This window comes from Chiloscyllium punctatum, chromosome 36 (genome assembly GCF_047496795.1).
Source record: "Chiloscyllium punctatum isolate Juve2018m chromosome 36, sChiPun1.3, whole genome shotgun sequence".
Lineage (NCBI taxonomy): Eukaryota > Metazoa > Chordata > Chondrichthyes > Orectolobiformes > Hemiscylliidae > Chiloscyllium > Chiloscyllium punctatum.
In genome coordinates this window covers 36,851,071-36,871,474 of record NC_092774.1, presented here as the reverse complement: position 1 = coordinate 36,871,474, position 20,404 = coordinate 36,851,071, and the positions used below count along the sequence as shown (strand labels likewise).

The following is a 20,404-nucleotide window of genomic DNA, read 5'->3' as shown; positions in this document are numbered from 1 at the left end:
GTCCTGAGGAAGGTGGGATTTGTGCTGTTAGTCCCCCAACCATTTGGTCCCTGTCCACTCTCTCTCCCCACACTCTGCACCCACCAATTCTCTGTGCTCAGCCTTCTTCACTCTCTTCTCCTCATTTTCTGCACCCCACCCTCTGTCCCCTGTCATTTTCTCCCTCTCTCTACCCCCACTCCCCTGTCCATTCTCCCTCCCTTCTACCATACTTTCTCGTGCCCTCTTTGATTGCTGTATCTCTTTCTCAGGAAAGAGAGAGAATCTATAGTGATGACTCTACCTGGAAGACAGGGGTGCGCAAGAAATGGCTGATCTTTAAAATTAAGAACAGCTAAAATGATATATTCAGAAACATTGTTAACATCTAAAAGCATATTAATTTATTTTTAAAAAAGCTGCAGTCATGTTTCTGAAACTTGCATTGAAATAGACGCATCGAGTCATACAGCACAGAAACAGATCCTTCAGACCAACTCGCCCATCCCCTCCAGATATCCTAAATTGATCTAGTGACCCATTTGACAGCATTTCGCCCATATCTCTCTCACACCTTCCTATTCAGATACCCATAGACCCCATAGACCCCGATGCCTTTCAAATGTTGTAATTGTACCAGCCTCCACCACTTCCTCTGAGCAGCTCATTCCATACACACACCACACTCTACATGAAAGTTACCCCTTAGGACCGTTTTAAATCTTTCCCCTCTCACCCTTAACCTATGCCGTCTAGATTTGGACTTCCTCTACCCTGGGGAAAAGACATACAAAGCCGAACGAAATTCAAAAGGAATAAAATGTCGAGCCACAGGGAAAAATAAAATTGTGGCTGCAGCTTTTTTTCTGCTATTGACATTTGGACGCTTAAAATCTGTCAGGAACGCCAGCACCTCCACAGAGCATAGTGCGCATGCTTCTCGGTGTCAGCGACAACTGCGCATGTACTGCGGTGTCATCAAAAGCACTGAGCATGCTCGTCACTGTCCGCGGAAACGGCGCTTGACTTCCTTCTGAAGGACCAATGGTGAGACCCGGAGGACCGGAAGGAGCCTGGTCCTCCTGCCATTCAGAACAGCCTCTTTGTCTGAATGCGGAAGTTGGGCTGTGAGTTTCTCAAGCTGCTGTTGTTCCTCTCTCTCTCTTTGAATGAAGGTTGAGCTTCACCCCAGACTGCAACTTTGTCCAACATCTGTGGGTACGGCACTCTTTTTTTTCTCACCCACTTTTTCATTTCTTTTTCGTTCTGGGATTCAGTAGCTGACTTGCACGAACTGAAGGGAAAGGGAGTGAATCCAGGGAGGCGACAGACTCTGGAAAAGTTGGTCCACGTCTGTGTCTCAATGGCAAACGCACAGCAAATGCAGTACCACAATGTAAAGTTAAAGCCTAGTGCTTTAAAAAAAGGCAGAAAGGAGGTGCATGGTTGAAATGATAATATATTGGCATGTGGAGAAAGTGAGGACTGCAGATGCTGGAGATCAGAGTCAAGTGTGGTGCTTGAAAAACACTGTAGGTCAGGCAGCATCCGAGGAGCAGAGTGTCGATGTTTTGGGCATGAACCCTTCATCAGGAATGATGTGTGGATGTACAAAGGGACCTCAGCGTCCTTCTGCACCAGTTGTCAGACAGGTGCAGCAAGCAGTCAGCAAGGCAATAGGAATTGAGTTCAAAAATGGGGTTGACTTCCTGAAATGGGGGTGGGGGGGTGGTCATTGAATATATTCAAGGCTGAGGTCTTTTGACTTTTGAACAACAAAGAAGTGGATGGTTATAGGGAAGGCAAGAAAATGGTTTTGAGACCATTACAGAATCATACAGCACAGAAATAGACCCTTCAGTCCAACTAGTCCATGCTATGTTCGCAAACTAAACTAATCCCATCTGCCAGTGTTTGGCCCATATCCCTCTGTCATGAAGCTGATCCTTTTTCTAAAAGCTGGTCCTTCTTCTCAAGGACACCGTGTCCTTGGTTTTTTTTCAGAGGGGTGGTAAAACAGCCACGGACTCCAAAATGGATGGTTTAGTACAGAAATGAAAAGGGTATTGGTCGGCTTTTTTGTTTACATGTCAACAGATGAGACTTTAGGCGCAAGCTTTTATGGTTTCGAAGTGACCTGCATAATGAAAGACGAGTGATCTGTCGTGAAAGCTGAGGCCTTGTTTGAGTGAGTTCAGCAGTGGACTGTGGAGAAAGGTTGTCAAACTCACTCTCGTTCTGCCCTTCTAATTTCGACCTGTCAGCCTCCGTTTCAGTTTTACTGTATATTTAAGGGGTTTGTTTATTGGGACTGTTGTGTACATTTGGAACAGCATAATTAAGTCTAGTTTAGATAGACTGAGTTCTGTGAGTATTCTATATTCTGTTCTTTGTGTTTCATTCTGCATTCTTGTGAATACATTTATCTGTTTTAAATCCTGGTAGTCAACCTAGCTAACTTCAGGTAATTTTCACTGTGCACTTACTGAAACAAATCGCAAAGTTATGGTCTGCGCTGCCTGCTTAAGAATGTTTTGAGTGGTCTGGCCTAGTCCATAACACCTCCAAACCTTTCCCATTCATGTCCTTATCCAAATGTCTTTTAAATGTTGTAACTGTACCTGCATCCCCGCTTCCTCTGGACATTCATTCCACATACGAACCATTCTCTATGGGAAAACAAAGGTGTTCCTCCTGTCTTTTTAAAATCTTTCTCCACTCACCTTCAAAATTTGCTCCCTAACCTTGAAACCCCCACTCGAAGGAAAGGAAACCCATCATTCACCTCATCTATACCCCTCATGACTTTATAAAGCTTGATAAGATCACCTCTCAACCTCCTATGCTCCAGTGAAAAAGGTCCCAGCCTATCCACCAAGATGTAGGTATATTCATATCCAGTTCAATGTTGGTGCAGATCTGTTCAATGTTGGTGCAGGCTTGAAAGACCAAATGGCCTACTCCTGCTCCCAGTTCTCTCTCACTATGTCCAGGACAGCAAGAGACCATAAGACCGAGGAGCAGAAATTAGGCCATTCAGCCAATCAGGTCTGCTCCACCATTCAATCATGGCTGACAAGTTTCTCAATCCCATTCTCTTGCTTTCTCCCCGCAACCCTCAATATCCTTGATACACAAGAACCTATTTATCTGTGTCTTGAATATACTCTGACTTGCCCAACACAGTCTCTGTGGCAATGAATTCCATCGGTTTCGCACTGTCTGGCTACAAAGGTTTCCTCTTTATCTGCGTTCTAAAAGGTCTTCCCTTTACTCTAAGGCTGTGCCCTTGGGACCTAGTCTCTCCTACCAATGGAGACATCTCCCCAACATCCACCCTGTCCAGGCCAATCAGTATTCTGTATGTTTCAATTAGATCCCCCAAGCGTGGGCTGTAAATCAGCATAAACCAGACCCTTCAGGATGATGTACAGCATGGATTAGATTCAGCAAAGTGAGAATGGAGGGAGAATGTGGGGATGGAGATGTTCAGCGTTTAGGAAATAAGAGAGGAAAAGAAAGTTCAATCTAAATTAGAATTGAATGGATGGGCTGATGGGCCGAGGAGGCAGATAAAGTTTCATTTAGATAAATGTGAGGTGTTGCATTTTGGGAAGGCACATCAAGGCAGGATTTACACACTTAATGGTAAGGCCGTGGGGAGTGTTCCTGCATCAAGAGACCATGGAGTGCAGATTTGTAGTTCTGTGAAAGTGGAGTCACAGGTAGACACGGTAGTGAAGAAAGCGTTTGGTGGCGCTTGCCTTTATTGAGCAGAGCATTCAATACGGGAGTTGGGAGTCATGTTATGGCTGTACATGACATTAGTTAGGCCACTTTTGGAATACTGCATTCAGTTCTGGTCCCCTATGTAAGAAAGATGTTGTGAAACTTTAAAAGAGTTTGGAAATGATTTACAAGGCTGTTGCCAGAGTTGGAGGGTTTCAATTATAGGGAGAGGCTGAAAAGACTGCAGCTGTTTTCCCTGGAGCGTAGGAAGCTGAGAGATGACCTTATAGAGGTTTATAAGGGGCATGGATAGAAGTCCAAAATGAGGGAGAGAGAAAAAGAAATTTACATTGCAGTGAATCTGCACAGTTACTGGACATTGCAGTGCATCTGGGAAAGGTTAATGAACAGCAAAATTCACAGCTGACCATGGAGGAACCTGTGTGGGGGAGCTCACGGAACAGGAACAGAGAAGTGTATAGTCTTTAACGTGTAACTTAGCTGTAAGTCTGCAGTTGTGAATGGAGTGGATTCTTTCTTGATTATATGTTTTACTGACATCTGTCTCTTGATTAAATTTAAAAAATATAAACCACAAGTACTGTGTTAGCCCAGAGCACTTTTTAGAGCAAAAAGATGGTGCTATTTTCTGGGTCTGTAGATTGTGAAGGAGCAGAGGTGGCCTTTATGAGAGTGATATGCTCTTCCTGTCAGATGTGGGAGATTAGGGAGAGTATCATGTTACTGATGATTATGTCTGCAGTAAGTGTGTTTGCTTGCAAATCCTATTGGATCGCATGGATAAATTGCAGCGACAGTTCGAGGTAATGAGGAATTTACAAGACCTGGGGGTATGATGGTTTGGCAATGATAGGAAGGGAAAAAAGCCGCAGCTACAGTCAGGGAGATGGGTGAACTCCAGGAAAGGGAGGAGGGGTAGGCAGGTAGTGCAGGAGTCTTCTGTGGCTGTCCCCATTTCAAACAAGTCTGCTGTTTTGGAAAATGTAGGGGATGATGGTCTCTCAGGGAATGTAGCACAAACAGCCAAGTTTCTGGTCTCGAGACATGCTCTCATGCAATGAGGGGTACGTCGGGTTCCAAGTGATCAATTGTGATAAAGGGCTCTCTAGTCAGAGGTCCAAACTGATGCTTTTGTGGTTAGAAGCGAAAAATCAGAATGGTGTGTCGCCTCCCTGGTGGCCAGGATCAAGGATGTCTCCGAGAGGGTGCCGAATGTTCTCAAAAGGGAGAGGGACTTTTTGGAGGTCATTGTACACATTGGAACCAATGACATAGGAAGGGAAAAGGATGCGATTCTGAAGGGAAAGTGTGGAAAGTTAGGCACAAATTTTAAAAAAGAGGTCCTAGAGTCAAGAAAAATCTGGATTATTGCCAGTGCTATGAGCGAGTGAGGGTTGGAATAGAGAGGATAGAGCAGATGAATACATGACTGAGGAGCTGGTGCATGGGAGAAGGGTTCACATTTTTGGATCATTGGAATCTCTTTTGGAGTAGATGTGACATGTACAAGAAGGATAGATTGCACCTGAATGTTGGAAGAGAGCTAATATACTGGCAGGGAAATTTGGAAGAGCTGCTCGGGAGGAATTAAACTAGCAAGGTGGGTGCGTGGGGAGGTACCCAGGGAAATAGTGAGGAAAGAGATCAACATGAGACTGGTACAGTTGGGAAAGGGAGTGAGTCAAACAGTCAGGTCAGGAAGGGACAAAGCAGAGAGCAAGGTAGGACTAACAAATTAAACTGCATTTACTTCATTGCAACAGGCCTAACAGGGAAGGCAGTTGAACTCAGGGCATAATTAGGAAGATGGGATATGGTATCATAGCAATTACAGAAACGTGGCTCAGGGATGGGCAGGACTGGAAGCTTAATGTTTCAGGATACAAATGCTACAGGAAGGATAGAAAGGGAGGCAAGAGATGAGAGGGAGTGGTGTTTTTGATAAGGGATAGTATTCCTGTTGGACTTAAGGAGGATATTCCTAGGAATACATCCAGGAAGGTTATTTAGTTGGAACTGAGAAATAAGGAAGGGATGATCGCCTTATTGGGATTATGTTGTAGACACCCTCATGGTCAGTGGGAAATTGAGAAACAAATTTGTATGGAGATTTGAGTTACCTGTCAGAGTAATAGGATGGTTATTGTTAGGGATTTTAACTTTTCAAACATCGACTGGGATTGCTATAGTGCCACGGGTTTAGATGGATAGCAATTTGTTAGAAACGGACCTAAGGGGCAAGTTTTCATGCAGAAGGTGGTGTGTGTACAAAGCTGTTAGAGGAAGTGGTGAGTGCTGGTACAATTATGACATTTAAAAGGCACCTGGATAGGTATATGAATAGGAGGGGTTTAGAGGGTTATTGGCCAAATGCTGGCAAATGGAGCGAGATTAATTTTGGATATCTGGTCGACATGGATGAGTTGGACCAAATGGCCTGTTTCTGTGCTGTGTCTCTCTCTGACTCTGGCTTGCCACGAACGTTTGCCACGTCTCTATGTTCAGTTTCTTTCTGGTGTCGGTGTCAATACCTTGTTGTCTCATTCCGACCCCACCTCCCACCGGATTGACAATGATGACTTTTGTAATCTCTTTTTACAGACTATCTGAAGACGGAAGTTTCAAAATCAACAGCTTATGCTTGACTCTCCTGCTCCTCGTATGCTGCCTGACCTGCTGTGTTTTTCCAATACTAAACTTTTTGACTCTGATCTCCAGCATCTGCAGTCATTATTGTCTGACAGTCACTCAATCCATCGGGACAGCAAAGATTTTCAACTCTGTTTCTGTGAGATGGAGCAATGCTTTTTGGTTCCTGTTTCATAACGTTTTCAGCATCAGTGGGACTGGATGAGAGACCCTACTGTTGCAGTGCACTGAGTGTGGAGCCAGAAACAGTTATACGGCCTGGAAAGAGGAATTCACACCGGGGAGGGGCTGTACACACGTTTGTGTGCGGCTGAAGCTTCAGCCATGGACAAACCCGAGGAATCCTGCCCCATGGAGAAACTGTGGAAGTGTGGCGACTGTGGGAAATGTTTCAGTTTCCCGTCTGCCCAGGAGACTCATCGGCGCAGTCACACTGGGGAGAGATCATAAGACATAGGAGTGGAATTAAGGCCATTTGGCCCATCGATCCACTCCACCATTCAATCATGGCTGATGGGCATTTCAACTCCACTTACCCGCCATTCTCCCCGTAGCCCTTAGATTCTTGTTGTCTCGAGGAATTATCAATCTCTGCCTTGAAGACATTTAGCGTCCCGGCCTCCACTGCACTCTGCGGCAATGAATTCCACAGGCCCACCACTCGCTGGCTGAAGAAATGTCTCCGCATTTCTGTTCTGAATTGACCCCCTCTAATTTTAAGGCTGTGTCCACGGGTCCTAGTCTCCTCACTTAACGGAAATAATTTCCTAGCGTCCACCCTTTCTAAGCCATGTATTATCTTGTACGTCTCTATTAAGTCTCCCCTTAATCTTCTAAACTCCAATGAATACAATCCCAGGATCCTCAGCCGTTCCTCATATGTTAGACCAACCATTCCAGGGATCGTCTGTGTGAATCTCCGCTGGACACGTTCCAGTGCCAGGAAATCCTTGCTGAGGTGTGGGGACCAAAACTGGACACAGTACTCCAAATGGGGCCGAACCAGAGTTTTATAAAGTCTCAGTAGCACAACGGTGCTTTTATATTCCAACCCTCTTGAGATAAATGACAACATTGCATTCGCTTTCTTTATCAAGGACTCAACCTGCATGTTGACCTTTAGAGAATCCTCGACTAGCACTCCCAGATCCCTTTGTACTTTGGCTTTACACATTTTCTCACCGTTTGGAAAGTAGTCTATGCTTTTATTCTTTTTGCCAAAGTGCAAGACCTCACATTTGTTCACGTTGAATTCCATCAGCCATTTCCTGGACCACTCTCCCAAACTGTCTAGATCCTTCTGTAGCCTCCCCACTTCCTCAGTACTACCTGCATGTCTACATAACTTCATATCATCTGCAAACTTCGCTAGAATGCCCCCAGTCCCTTCATCCAGATCATTAATATATAATGCAAACAGCTGTGGACCCAACACTGAACCCTGCGGGACACCGCTCGTCACCGGCTGCCATTCCGAAACCATTCCTCTGCCCAGTGTGCGGGAAGGGCTTTACCAGCTCCTCCAACCTGCTGGCTCACCAGTGGATCCATACTGTGGAGAAGATTTTATTTTCGCCAAAACGAATCGGCACTGACTGGACAGCCATTTAAAATCAACGCTGTCTGCCCAGGATGGAAGACTCGAAGGGATGAACAGTTTTCTTAATTCCTGAAGATTTACAAAGCTGAGACTGGGTTTTGGCATTTGTTCCCTTTCCACTCCCAGGAGCCGCAGTGGTTGGGACGGTGAGTTGGGGAAAGTGAAATGTGCCCATGAGCAGCGTGTGGGACTATTTCACCTTCCTCTCCTCTGACAGCGCTGTGAGTTGACTCAGATGTTCTCAGTGACATTTACTGACGCGAGACAGTGAAAAGAGTCTCGTTCCTGCAGATCAGGAATTCAAACCGTATGCCGGCTTCAGGAAAATGAGAAAGATTAATTGGGGTGAATGAAGAAGCTGTGAGCTGCATTTCAAACAGGTAGGTGGAGTCAGATGCGTCATCCATTGCGCCCCCGGCCCTGTGCGGACCTGACACCGCCATGTTGCAGAGTTCTGACGTTAACACGGACATGCGCAGCAATGGGAACATTCACAAGAGGAACAGCCAAAGATAATCACCGCCATTGCTTCCCTTCCATAGTCCCAACTTTGTGAAGCAGTATCTTTCACTGGCAAATAAAACACCTTTGTCCTCAGGTGCCTGCTTAACTTCGATCACGACTTCACGTCCCTCACTGTTCTAGTCTCACTTCCAAACTCTTGGCTCATAGCCTCAATAGCAGCTCTGTGGGTATCTGCTTGTTCTACCCTGACAAGCAGTGGGCTACGGATTCCCGACCAGTCCCAATGTGATTGAAATATTTCAACTCCTCCACTGATTTGCATTTTAAAAAAACCGTGGAGCAATCTCCCTTTTCTTTTGATGTCGTTTCTCAACTGCAGTCGGCAGGGTTCACCCCTGCGTGGGGAACCGCAATGGATTTCATGTCCATCGCATTCACCACTCGGCCCACCAATACAGAACCACACTGACAGCTTCATTTCCCAGGTCTCTCTGCCTGTGGAGCTGAGAAAGAGTAAATCATTGCTGAGTTTGTTTGAATCCAATCGCTTCACAGGTTTTGAAAGGGTTAAATATCTGCAAATGGCGAATCTGGGTGTTTCAGCCCGAAAGATGAAATGGACGTTCAGTTAAAAGCAAAAACAGAAATTGCAGGAGCAACTCAGCAGGTCAGGCAGCATCTGTGGAAAGAGAATTAGAGACAATATTTTAGAACTCTTTTTTTTTCCTCATCCAGGTGCAGCCAAACCTGCTGAGTTTTTCCAGCAGTTTCGCTTTCTGTTTCGGATTCTCAGCATCCGCAGTCCTTTACGTTAGAAATTCAATCAATTCAGAAACCCCTTTGTACTGCCTCAGTGGAAAAGATTTCCGTTTGGGAAACATTTTCCTGAAACCATTAAAAACGTGCAGTTTTGCAGTCAAGAAAGCGGTTGAAGCGAGAACAAGAAACACACCGCCCCTGGGTGGTCTCGAACCACCAACCTTTCGGTTAACAGCCGAACGCGCTGACCAATTGAGCCACAGAGACAGGCCCGAGACCTGCCCGCACAGTGTCTTTGAGGAATCTACTCTTCAATTCATAATTCAACCAGCCGAGCCAAAAATTACCATTGTCTTCTATCAGTTTTACTTTCCATAATAAAGCCTTGGACATTCATTATGGAGACATGGGGACAGCCTGATCCCACATCTGCAGGCACATCCATGTCACGAGGAACGAGCTCTCCTACACCGGGGCCATCGCCCTCCGAGCCTTTCAGTGTTTTGCCTCTTCCCGAATTTTCTCATTGGTCCCGAGCCGAGAATGGGTTTGAATTCCTGATGTGCAGAGAATTCTTTCAATGTCTCGGGTCAGTTCATGTCCCGAGAACATCAGAGTCAATCAGCCTCTTAAACAAGGGGACGGTGTGTGGACTATCTTTGCTCAGTCCGTCAGTTCATCCTTCATTCTCCTCTAATTCCACTTCCCAAAGAGTTTCTAAAGATTCACAAAGCTGGAGACTGGGATTTGTGTTTTACTTCCTGAACACTTTTCCACCTGCTAACTGACAATATTTTGCCAAAACCTCTTCCCCATTGTAACATTTGCATCATGTCCAGGGATGAGCAATTTCCATTTTGTGGAGACATTCCCAAGTTTGGGAATGTTCTCTTTTGAGCAAAGAAGGTTAACTTGAGATTTCCAGGGGCTGTTGGCAATGATGGGAGAAGACGTGGTGGGAATGGGCAGGTTAATGATCAGAACAACCTATTGCCACTGACTCGGGTCAGTTACCAGAGGACAGGAATTGAAGTTCTTTAATGGAAAGCAGCATTTGTGTCGAACAAACACAGCGAATACTGCAGAAAGCCAACGGGTCGAGCAGCATCTGTGGAAAGGTAAACAGAGCCGACGTTTTGAGTGTGCTACGGTTTTTGTTCAGAACTCAGTCTTTTGCCTCTTCCTGAAGTTGGTCCAGGTCTGTGTTTCAATTGATAAACACATGGAAAGTGCAGTGCCGCAATGTGAAATTATAGCCTTTGCTGTTTAAAAAAAAAGCAGTGCATTGTTTAAATGGTGATACATTGGAATGTGGAGAAAGTGAGGACGAGAGGTGAAAGTCGAAAAATGTGGCACTGGAAAAGCACAACAGGTCAGGCAGCATCTGAGGAGCAGGACAGGGGATGTTTTGGGCACAAGCCCTTCATCAGGAATGATGTATGGATGTACAAAGGGGTCTCAGAGTCCCTCCACACCAGTCAATGCCAGTTGTCGGGCAGATGCAGCAGGCAATGAGCAAGGCAAGTGATATATTACGAAGAGGAATTGAGTTCAGAAGTGGGGTCATTGAACATATTCAAGGCTAAGTTCATCTGAGTTTTGAACAACAAAGCAGTGGATGCTTATGGGGGGAGGTAAGAAAATGGTTTTAAGACCAGTACAGGTCAGTCACAGAGTCAGACAGCACTCAACAGACCCTTCATCCAACTAGTCCATGCTGAGTATGTTCTCAAACTAAACTCGTCGCACCTAACAGTGTTTGGCCCATAAACCTTCGAAACTTTCGTATTCATGTACTTATCCAAATGTCTTTTAAACGTCGTAACTGTACCTGTATAAAATCATGAGGGGCATGGATAGGATAAATAGACAAAGTCTTTACCGTGGAGAGGGGGAGTCCAGAACCAGAGGGAATGGGTTTCGCGTTAGAAGGGAAAGATACAAAAGAGATCTAAGGGGCAACTTTTTCACGCAGAGGATGGTACGTTTATTGAATGAACTGCCAGAGGAAGTGTTGAAGGCTAGTACGAATGCAACATTTAAAAGGCATTTGGGTAGGTGTATGAATAGGAAGGGTTTGGAGGGATATGGGGCCGTGTGCTGTCAGGTGGGACAAGATTGGGTTTGGATAGTTGGTCGGCATGGACAAGTTGGACCAAACAGTCTGTTTCTGTGCTGTACATCTCTATCTCAATGTGAAACATACTCAGTGACCTGGCCGCCACAGTTTTCTGTGACAATGAATTCCATAGATTCACCACTCTCTGGCTAAAGAAATTTCTCCTAATCTCCATTCTCCCTTTATGCTAAGGCTATGCCCAGGGTATTAGTCTCTCCTCCCAATGAAAACATCTTCCCAATGTCCACTCTGTCCAAGCCGTTCAATGTTCTGTACGTTTCAGTTAGATCTCCCTTGAATGTGGGCCTGTTAATCAGCATGAACCAAACCCTTCAGGATGAGGACATCCGTGATTATATTCAACAAAGTGAGAATGGAGGGTGAGAGTTTTGGATGGAGATTTTCAGCTTTTAGGGAATAAGGTAGGAAAGAAAGTTTAATATAAATTATAATTGATCAGATGAGCCGATCGGCCAAGGAGTAGTGGATCGAGATTAATTGAGACAAATGTGAGCTGTTGCATTTTGATGAGGCAACTCAGGGCAGGACCAATGTGGTTAATGCTCAATTAATGGAATTCTGTGCTCAAGGAAGCAGTAGAGGCAGCTTCATTAAGACACTGTTGGATGGGTTGTCTGCGTGGTAAGCGAATTCAGGGTAGTTGGGATAATGCAATTTGGAGGAGCTGAGTCGATTGATCGATCCACCATGATTTTAATGAATGGTGGAGCAGAGTCAATGGTCCAAATGGCCTACTCCCTCTATTACTTTGAAACTATAACCCTGCGTTTCCCATGGCTAACCCACCTAACCTGCACATCCCTGGACACTGGGCAATTTCGCATAGCCAATCCAAATCCAGGCCAGTGAGCAATGTCGTGATTTGGAAACCAAATACCAGAGAATGATAGAAAGGGACAAGGAGAATAAATGTACTAGCAATCAAAACTGGATTCTAACCATCACAAAAAATAAAACTAAAATCTCAGTATGTGAATGTGTGCTGCATTGTAACAAAAGCGAATTAATTGACAGCACACATTGAAGAGAATAATTGTGATCTGAGACTCCTTACAGAGATGTGGCTTCAGAATGACAAGGATTGGATTAGGAATATCGAAGGGATACGTGGCATTCAAGTCGAGTGAGGAGCTCAGTAACGGTAGAGGGTGGGCACTGCTAATCAAAGCACTGATAGCATGGTAGTCTGGTGTCAGCTCGGATTTCAGGTACTGATTTCTCTGTCCTCTGATCTCCCTCTTCCCACAGAAATAAATGTTGTATGTTCTCAGCTCTGCTCGATTTCTGCTGAAGCTTTAACCCATTTTTACACCTTCCGGAGCAATAAAATATTCTGAGCCTCCTGGAAATGACACCTGAATTAAAAAATCTCTAAAGTTATCTGTCAACTTCCTCGGCTCCATTGGAGAAATGTCCCAGCTTCTTCTTAATTCAAACCCTCCATTCCCAGCAACACGCTGGTAAAGTTGGGAATAGGGAATTGCATCAAATCACATCAATGTACTGTCTGAAACAATCTAGCTGTGTTCTGGCCTGAGATATTGAGAGTCCTTGGTGTAACTAATTACGAATGCAATAAATTTGTTCACAGAATTTTACAATCATTTTGCAACAAAGGGATCTACTCTAATAAGGAGGTAGTGGTCATTTCTAGGGTAAGTGAACAGTTTCTAGATCAGGGAGATGAAGTTCCAGACACTTGGGAAGGGCAAGAAATGAATTTGATAAATAAGACATCGAACTGTGGATGCTGGAAATCTGAAACAAAAACTGAGAACACAGGAAAAACTCAGCAGGACTGGAAGCATCTGTGGAGAGAAAGCAGAGTTAAAGTTTCGATTCCAACAACTCCTCTTCGCGATTCTGAAATAGTTTGTGAGAACCCCTTAAGTTATCTGCCCAGCTTTAAGACCATTATACACAGGAGCAGGATGAGGCCATTTGGCCCATCGAGTCTGCTCCACCAGTCGATCATGGATGATATGTTTCTCCATCCCATTCTGCTGCCCTCTCCTCATAACCCTTGACCCCTTATTAATCAAGAACCTATCTCTGTCTTAAATGCCCTCAATGACTTGGCATACTGAACCCTTCTACTAGTGGAAACATCATCTCCACATTCACATTGTCCAGGCATAGAGTAGCACAGCGCTGCCTGACCCACTGTCCACTTCCTGTTGTTTTCAGGAAGGATTCCAGCATCTCCAACAATGCGCTTCTAAATTTTGTACCCAGTTGGTTAGCTCTCCCTGGATCCCGTGAGATTTAACCTTACTCAACAATCCACTGTGTGGTACAATTAACAAAGTTCCCAGCCCCCACCTCTTTCCGCACACATGGGCAGCCCGATGGATCAGTGGTTCGCACTGCTGCCTTACAGCGCCAGGGATCTGCTTTCGATTCCAGCCTTGGGGCGACTGTCTGTGTGGAGTTTGCACATTCTCCCTGCCGTGTCTGCTGGGTTTCCTCCGGGTGCTCTGGTTTCCTCCCAAAATCTAATGATGTGCAGTTTCGGGAGAAGTGGCCATACTAAATGTGCAGTCAGTGTAGTGGAATGGGATAGGGGAAAGTGTCTACATAGTTTACGCTTTGGATGGTCGGTGTGGACTTCTAAGGCTGAATGGCCTGTTTCCACATTGCAGGAATTCTACGTGGCATTCCCCCAACTCCAGAGTCTCAGCACTCTTGGTTTTTCCCATGAACAGTGTGGGGGAGGGAAACAATGTTTTACACGGGAGTAAGGTTCCGTGAGTGTGAAGTTAAAAGTAAACGCATTGCTTCAGCTGTTTTCCCCGGTATACCAGAGGGTGAGGGGTGATCTTACAGACGTTTATAGAATTATGAGAGGCATGGATAGGATAAATAGACAAGATCATTTCCCTGAGATGGGAGAAGTCCAGAACAGGAGGATAATATGTTTGGGGTGAGGGAGGCAAGTGTAAGGAATGATCTGCCAGAGGAAGTGGTGGATGTAAGTCCAATTATAATATTTAAAAGGCATCTGGATGGGTATATGAATAGGAAGAGTTCAGAGGGATATGGGCCAAGTGCTGGTAAATGAGACGAGATTAATTTAGGCTATCTGGTCGGCACGGATGAGTTGGACAGAAGGACCTGTTTCTGTGCTGTGTATCTCTGTGACTCTGGCTTACCCGTAATGTTTGCCACGCCTGTGTGTTCAGTTTCTGTCTGGTGTCGGTGCCAATGCCTTGATATCTCATTTCCTCCATCGCCCAACTTCCACCTCCCCAGATGTTAACCATTTCGTGTCTGGTTGTATCTCAAGAAGCTGCATTGAAGGTTCATCCTGAATTGACACTTTTTTTGCTCCCCAAAATCAGACTTACTCACTCCTTCATATCGTGAAAGATACTAACTTTCAGGTGGAGGCATCCAAAATTCAGAGGTGTCTATCTTGATGTTTTCATTTTTCTGTCTCTGTAAGATCCTGAATCAGTACCGTCGGGAGGATTAGTTTGAGCGGAGTGAGAATAGAGGGGTGAGAGGGGGTGGGATGGTGCTTTCAATTTTGTGGAAAAAGAAAAGAATGTTCTGCGGAAAGGAGAATTGCTTGTTTGGAATTTCTAACCTGGACTGACAGCAATGACTTTTGTAATCTCATTTTACAGATTATTTGAAGATCTGAAGACGGACTTTTCAATATCAATAGATGAAGAGCTTTGCCTGAAACATTGACTCTGCTGCTCCTCAGATGCTGCCTGATCTGCTGTGCTTTGACTCTGACTCTCCAGCATTTGCAATCCTCAATTTCACGTCAATGTCTGGCAGTCACTGAATCCATCGGGACTATAACAATTTTCGACTATGATTCTGTGAGAAGGAATCAAGCTTTTTGGTTCCTCTTTCAGTACGTTTTCAGCATCAGTGAGACTGGAAGAGAGACCCGACTGTTGCAGCACTCTGATTGTGGAACCAGTAAAAGTTATACAGACTGGGAAGAGGAATTCACGGCAGGGAGGTGCTGTACATGCGTTTGTGTGCAGCTGAAGCTTCGGTCATGAAGAAACCCAAGGAATCCCGTCCCGTGGAGAAACCATGAAAATGTGGCGACTGTGGGAAAGGCTTCCGTTTCCCATCTGACCTGGAGACTCATGGGCGCAGTAACACCGGGGAGAGACTGTTCTCCTGCCCTGAGTGCGGGAAGACCTTCAGCAGTTCCTCTGCACTGCAGAGGCACCAGGGGGTCCACACAGGCGAGAGGCTATTCTCCTGCCCCGAATGCGGGAAGGCCTTCAGCTATTTCCTCCGTCCTACTGACCCACCGCCGGGTCCACATATTAGAGAAGCCCTTCAGCTGTTCCAAGTACGGGAAAGCCTTCAACGATACCTCTGCCCTGCTGAGGCAACAGTGGATCCACACCGAGGAGAGCCCGTTCTCCTGCCTAAAGTGCGGGAAGGGCTTTACCCAGGCATCCCACCTTCGGATCCATACGGGGGAGAGGCCCTTCCTGTGGCCATAGGGAAGTCCTTCAGCAATTCCTCCCAACTGCTGAGGCACAGGTGGGGCCATACCGGGGAGAGGCCGTTCACCTGCCCTGAGTGGAACCGGAGGTTCTCATCATTCTGCTCATTGCAGAAGCGCCAGCGGGCGCACCAGTGCTCCCAACAATCTGATTCTGCTGGTGAAGCTGCTGTGGGCCACTGCGAGGATTCAACCCCTGCACATTCTGACAGTGCTTATAGTGGGATAGTCGGTCGGTTTTTTTTTGTTTTATGCCGTCGTGCTCCCCCACCCCTGCAACTTTGCTTCCATTGGGCACTGCTGCTCGTTGAGACCAGGAGCTGTTCTCTCTAGATTCTACTGTCCAGTTAAAGAATTGTTGGCTCTTTCTGGGAATGAGTCCCAGCCTGTAAGAAATGGCTGAATACTGGGGTATGTATTCACAATCAGCAGTGACTTGTAAATTAGATTTACAGTTACGTGTCTGTGAAACAGTCATAGTCCAAAGATTGCACAAAGGCTTGGCAATCCATTGTTGGAAACTGTTTGCTTGAATTGGTAAGTTTTAAAAAAAAATTCTTTCTTAATTTGCCGCTTAAGTCTCTGTCTCTGAGATGGTGGGGGACTTGATCAAAGGGTTTAAATAATTGCTATTAATGAGATTATCTTCTTTAACTTTGCCCTAGAAAATTTACTATATTTATCATTGTTGGTTTTTGTTTAAATTATAATGTTGATGTGCAAGATCTGTTCTTCATCAAGTCTGGTTCGGAACAGTTGAGAAATTGAGGGACATTGCACGTTTTAATTTCACTATGTTGTGAATCTAGAGACAGTGACATTCATTTGTATTGGGTTGCTTACCCTTAGTTGTTGTGTCTTCCACCCCAACTATTCACTATGGTGGTGAGTTCCGCAGTCTCACCACACTCTGAGGTTTTTCATGAAATCCTTAGTAGAGAATTGTAAGGGGAAATGTTGACGAGGGCAGAATGTAGGGTCTTAACTGCAAATGCCAGGAAGACATTCGACAAAGTAAAAACATGACAATGTAGAGACAAATAAAGAGCTTTGACAGCAATGAAGAGGTCACACGTCAGAGTTCAAGATAATGGTTGTGACAAAGTAAAATGTACTCTGCAGATATTGGATATTGTAATTAAGCAAGTTTCTAGATGCTGTAGTTGGTTGAATACGATAATAAGAGATGAAATAACCAAAACCACTCATGTAATTTGATGTCGATAACCATAAAGCAAGTGCATACTATTGATTGATATAGGCCAATTGCGTGCAATTAGACCATTCAGCCCATCGAGTCAACATTGACTGACCGTCCCACCCAGACCCAGTTCGTTCCCCTATCCCTGTAACCCTGCATCTCCCATGGTAAATCTACCCTCAACTGCACGTCCTTTGGACCGTGAGAGGAGGCCAGAGCACCCCAGGAAGCCAACGCAGACACAAGGGGAGAATGTGCAAACTCCACACAGACATGCGGCCCGAGGGTGGGATTAAATCCAGGTCACTGAAGCCGTGAGGGAGCAGTGCTAACCACCGCGCCACCACCACATGCTGCTCTCTAAAGAAGTGAATTTCAAAGACTCGAGAACACTTGTGAGAAAAACAAAACTCTCCTATCTTAAATGAGAGACTAGTCTCTGGCAAGAATTGAGTTGACATTACATTTACATTAAGTCCTCTCCAGATGTTATACAGCTCCATCGGATCATCTGTTTCTTCTAAACTCAAACTGATATAAGCCCAGCCTGACATCCCCTTGTCCCCGATTATAAGTTGAGTAAATGAGCGACCCTCCACCTCACCGGCATGACAAAGGATGCCCTCAATCCAAGTTGACCTTAACTGTCTAACCTCTTGACCCCCACGCCATAATGTGGTCAGCCGCAACTCAGCCCTGAACGAGAGCAGAGGAACTGAATAGACAGCAGTGAGGTGGGCATTTCATTCCCAGAGAATATTGTTCAAGTGTGAAATTTGTTCAGCTCACATTCAGATCATTGCAGGGAGTATGTCTTTGATCCCAAGAACAGTCTAGTTTTGTTGTACATTGTGTGTGTTTTATCTGTGTGTCACGACATGATTTTCTGTTGCTGTCATTCCCATTAGGATGTGTGAACTCTGTACCAGAGAATAGTCTCAGTTCTAAATTTTCCTTGAGGAATGGTGTAGAACGGACTAAATCTCAGTCAGAATGGAAGAAGCTCTACTGTTTATTTAACCCACTGCTGTCATTGTCCTGGGACTGTATGAATGGGGAAGTGTAGAGGACGTTTTACTCTGTATCTAACCCAATGCAGTCTCTGTCTTGGCAGTGTTTCTTGGGGACAGTGTTGAGGTCGCGTCACTTGCAATTGAAGAGTAGAGGAAGCTTTATTCTGATTGTCATCCCATGCTGTCCTTGTCCTGGGAGGTTTAGATGGCATCTATAATTGAAGTGAATGCAGACTTGGCTGTGGGAGTGGAGGGTACTTCTACCTGAGCACACCCATCTTTGAGATTGCTGTGCTGATCAAGACAATCTCAGACACCTTCATGCACTTTTCCAACCAACCACAGGTGGTTAAGGATGGGTATAAATGCTGGCATTGCCAGCGATGGCCACACCCCATGCATGAATAAATACTTTATGTTTAAAAGTTACATTCACGTTCCAAACCCTCTAATGTATGATTACTTACATGGAAAATTCCTGTCTGCTGGAATTCCATTTTAAAACATAGGAATGTGTCAACCATGTAGAAATATAACAAGAACAACAAATTGAGAATTTAACAGGTAATAAGCAGGACCAGAATGCTCAGTCAGCCGGACCCCCATGGCTGAGAGAGTTCTCCCAGATGTTGACGTTACACCAGTGCCTTTTACTCTTGCAGCTTCCCCAAAAGTTTGCCCCTGATGTAAGATCATTCAATGACCCCAAGTATGAACTGTTTTTATCTCCATAACTGGTGCAAGACTTGCTGAGTATCTCCAGCCCTTCTGCTCGACACCTTCATGGGATTTGAGCTTCCCTAAGTCAGTGTAATGAAGAACTGCAGATGATGGAGATCTGAAACACAAAAATGCGTCAAATGCCGGAGAAACTCAATAGGACTGGCAGCACATGTGTAGAGAGAAGCAGAGTTAGCATTTCAAGTGCTGTGACCCTTCTTCACAACTGTTCTGGACTCAAGCCAGGATATTGTCTTTGTTTCTTTCTCTCTCTCTCCACCAGTGTTCCCAGACTGGCTGAGTTTCTCCAGCAATTTCTGTTATGACACTTTCACAAGGTTGATGTTTGTTATCCATCCCTAAGTGCAAGGTGTCTTGCTTGTGCCAATTCAGAGGGCAGTTTAAGAGTCAACCACATTGCTGTCGGTCTGGAGTCACATGTAAGTCACACCATGCAAGGATGGCAGTTTCCCTCCTGAAAGGACATTGGTGTACATGGGTTTTCAATGACAATTGACGTCAGTGCCATCGATACCATACTGAGACTTACTTTGTGTTCCCCATTTATGATTTGAATTATTCACATCTTACCTCTTGCTGTGGTGGGATTTGAACTCATGCTCCCTGGATTACCCATCCTGTGACATTATGACTACACTGTTGTTTCCCATTCTTTGATATTTTGTGTTTGTTGTTCACGTCTTTGTCTTCTGATGTTTGGGAAATTGAACCTGTTTAAAAAATTGCCCTAAACTTGTCCCTTTGACCAAGTATTTGGTCACATGTCTCATCTGTGCTCCGGTCTTGTGATTTTTAAAGGAATTCTCATTATGTTCATGTGAAGCACTTTGACATAATTAACTGCTCACAGGTATTATTTGAATGCAGCTTGTGTCCCTATCTTAATATCTGAAAGTACAGGGTCATATTTTAAATGTAGAAGACAAAAATGAGGATGATTTCTTTTCTTTCTGTGGGTTGTGTGTCTTCTTCAAAAGGCAGTGGATTCAAAATCTTTAAGGCAGAGGTAGATAGGTTCTTGATAACCAAGGGGATGAAAGATTGTCGGGGATGTGTTGGAATGTAGAGTTGAGGTTGAATTCAGATCAGCCATGATCTTATTGGATGTTGCAGCAGGCTCGAAGTGCCGAGTGACCTACTGCCGCCCATTGTATGTTTGTATCAAGCAGTCTGTGTCTCCCCTCTTATATCTATGAACAGGGTAATTCCTTTCCGATATTGCCCCTTGTCGACAGTTAATTTATCACCAGATGGCCCTCTATTGGGAGCAGGCACATTGTAGCAATTACAGTATTTCTTGTGTTAATTTTGTTGCTTCTTACTAAGTGTTCCTGAGAATCTTCGAAATAAAAACCAAAACACTTCTATTATTATCGCACGAATAGATGTGTTGGTTTGGATGTAACATTGTTGAATTAGCCATTCCCATCTTTTCCAGAATTCTGTGTTTAAAGCCCTCGAGTCTGGTTTCCACCCCTGAAACAGTTCTTATCAAGGTCATATTTGACATCCTTTGTACCGGTGACAGGGATAAACATTCCCTCGTCGAATGTCCCTCTGCAGACAGCCTTGATCAGGGTTAATGACAGTACTGACCCCCTCCAGCAACACTCTATCCTCTGGG

General features: G+C 44.9%; 2 long non-coding RNA genes across 2 annotated transcripts in view; both read left to right on the top strand.

The window, feature by feature from the left end:
• The window catches only part of LOC140460408 (uncharacterized), a 180,089-nt gene that overhangs the window by 133,989 nt on the left and 25,696 nt on the right, over nt 1-20,404 (top strand). The window lies entirely within an intron of this gene.
• Nucleotides 1,092-20,147, top strand: LOC140460406 (uncharacterized). Its single transcript, XR_011954071.1, has 3 exons — nt 1,092-1,197; nt 6,331-8,358; nt 14,972-20,147. It is a non-coding gene; the product is annotated as an uncharacterized lncRNA (long non-coding RNA).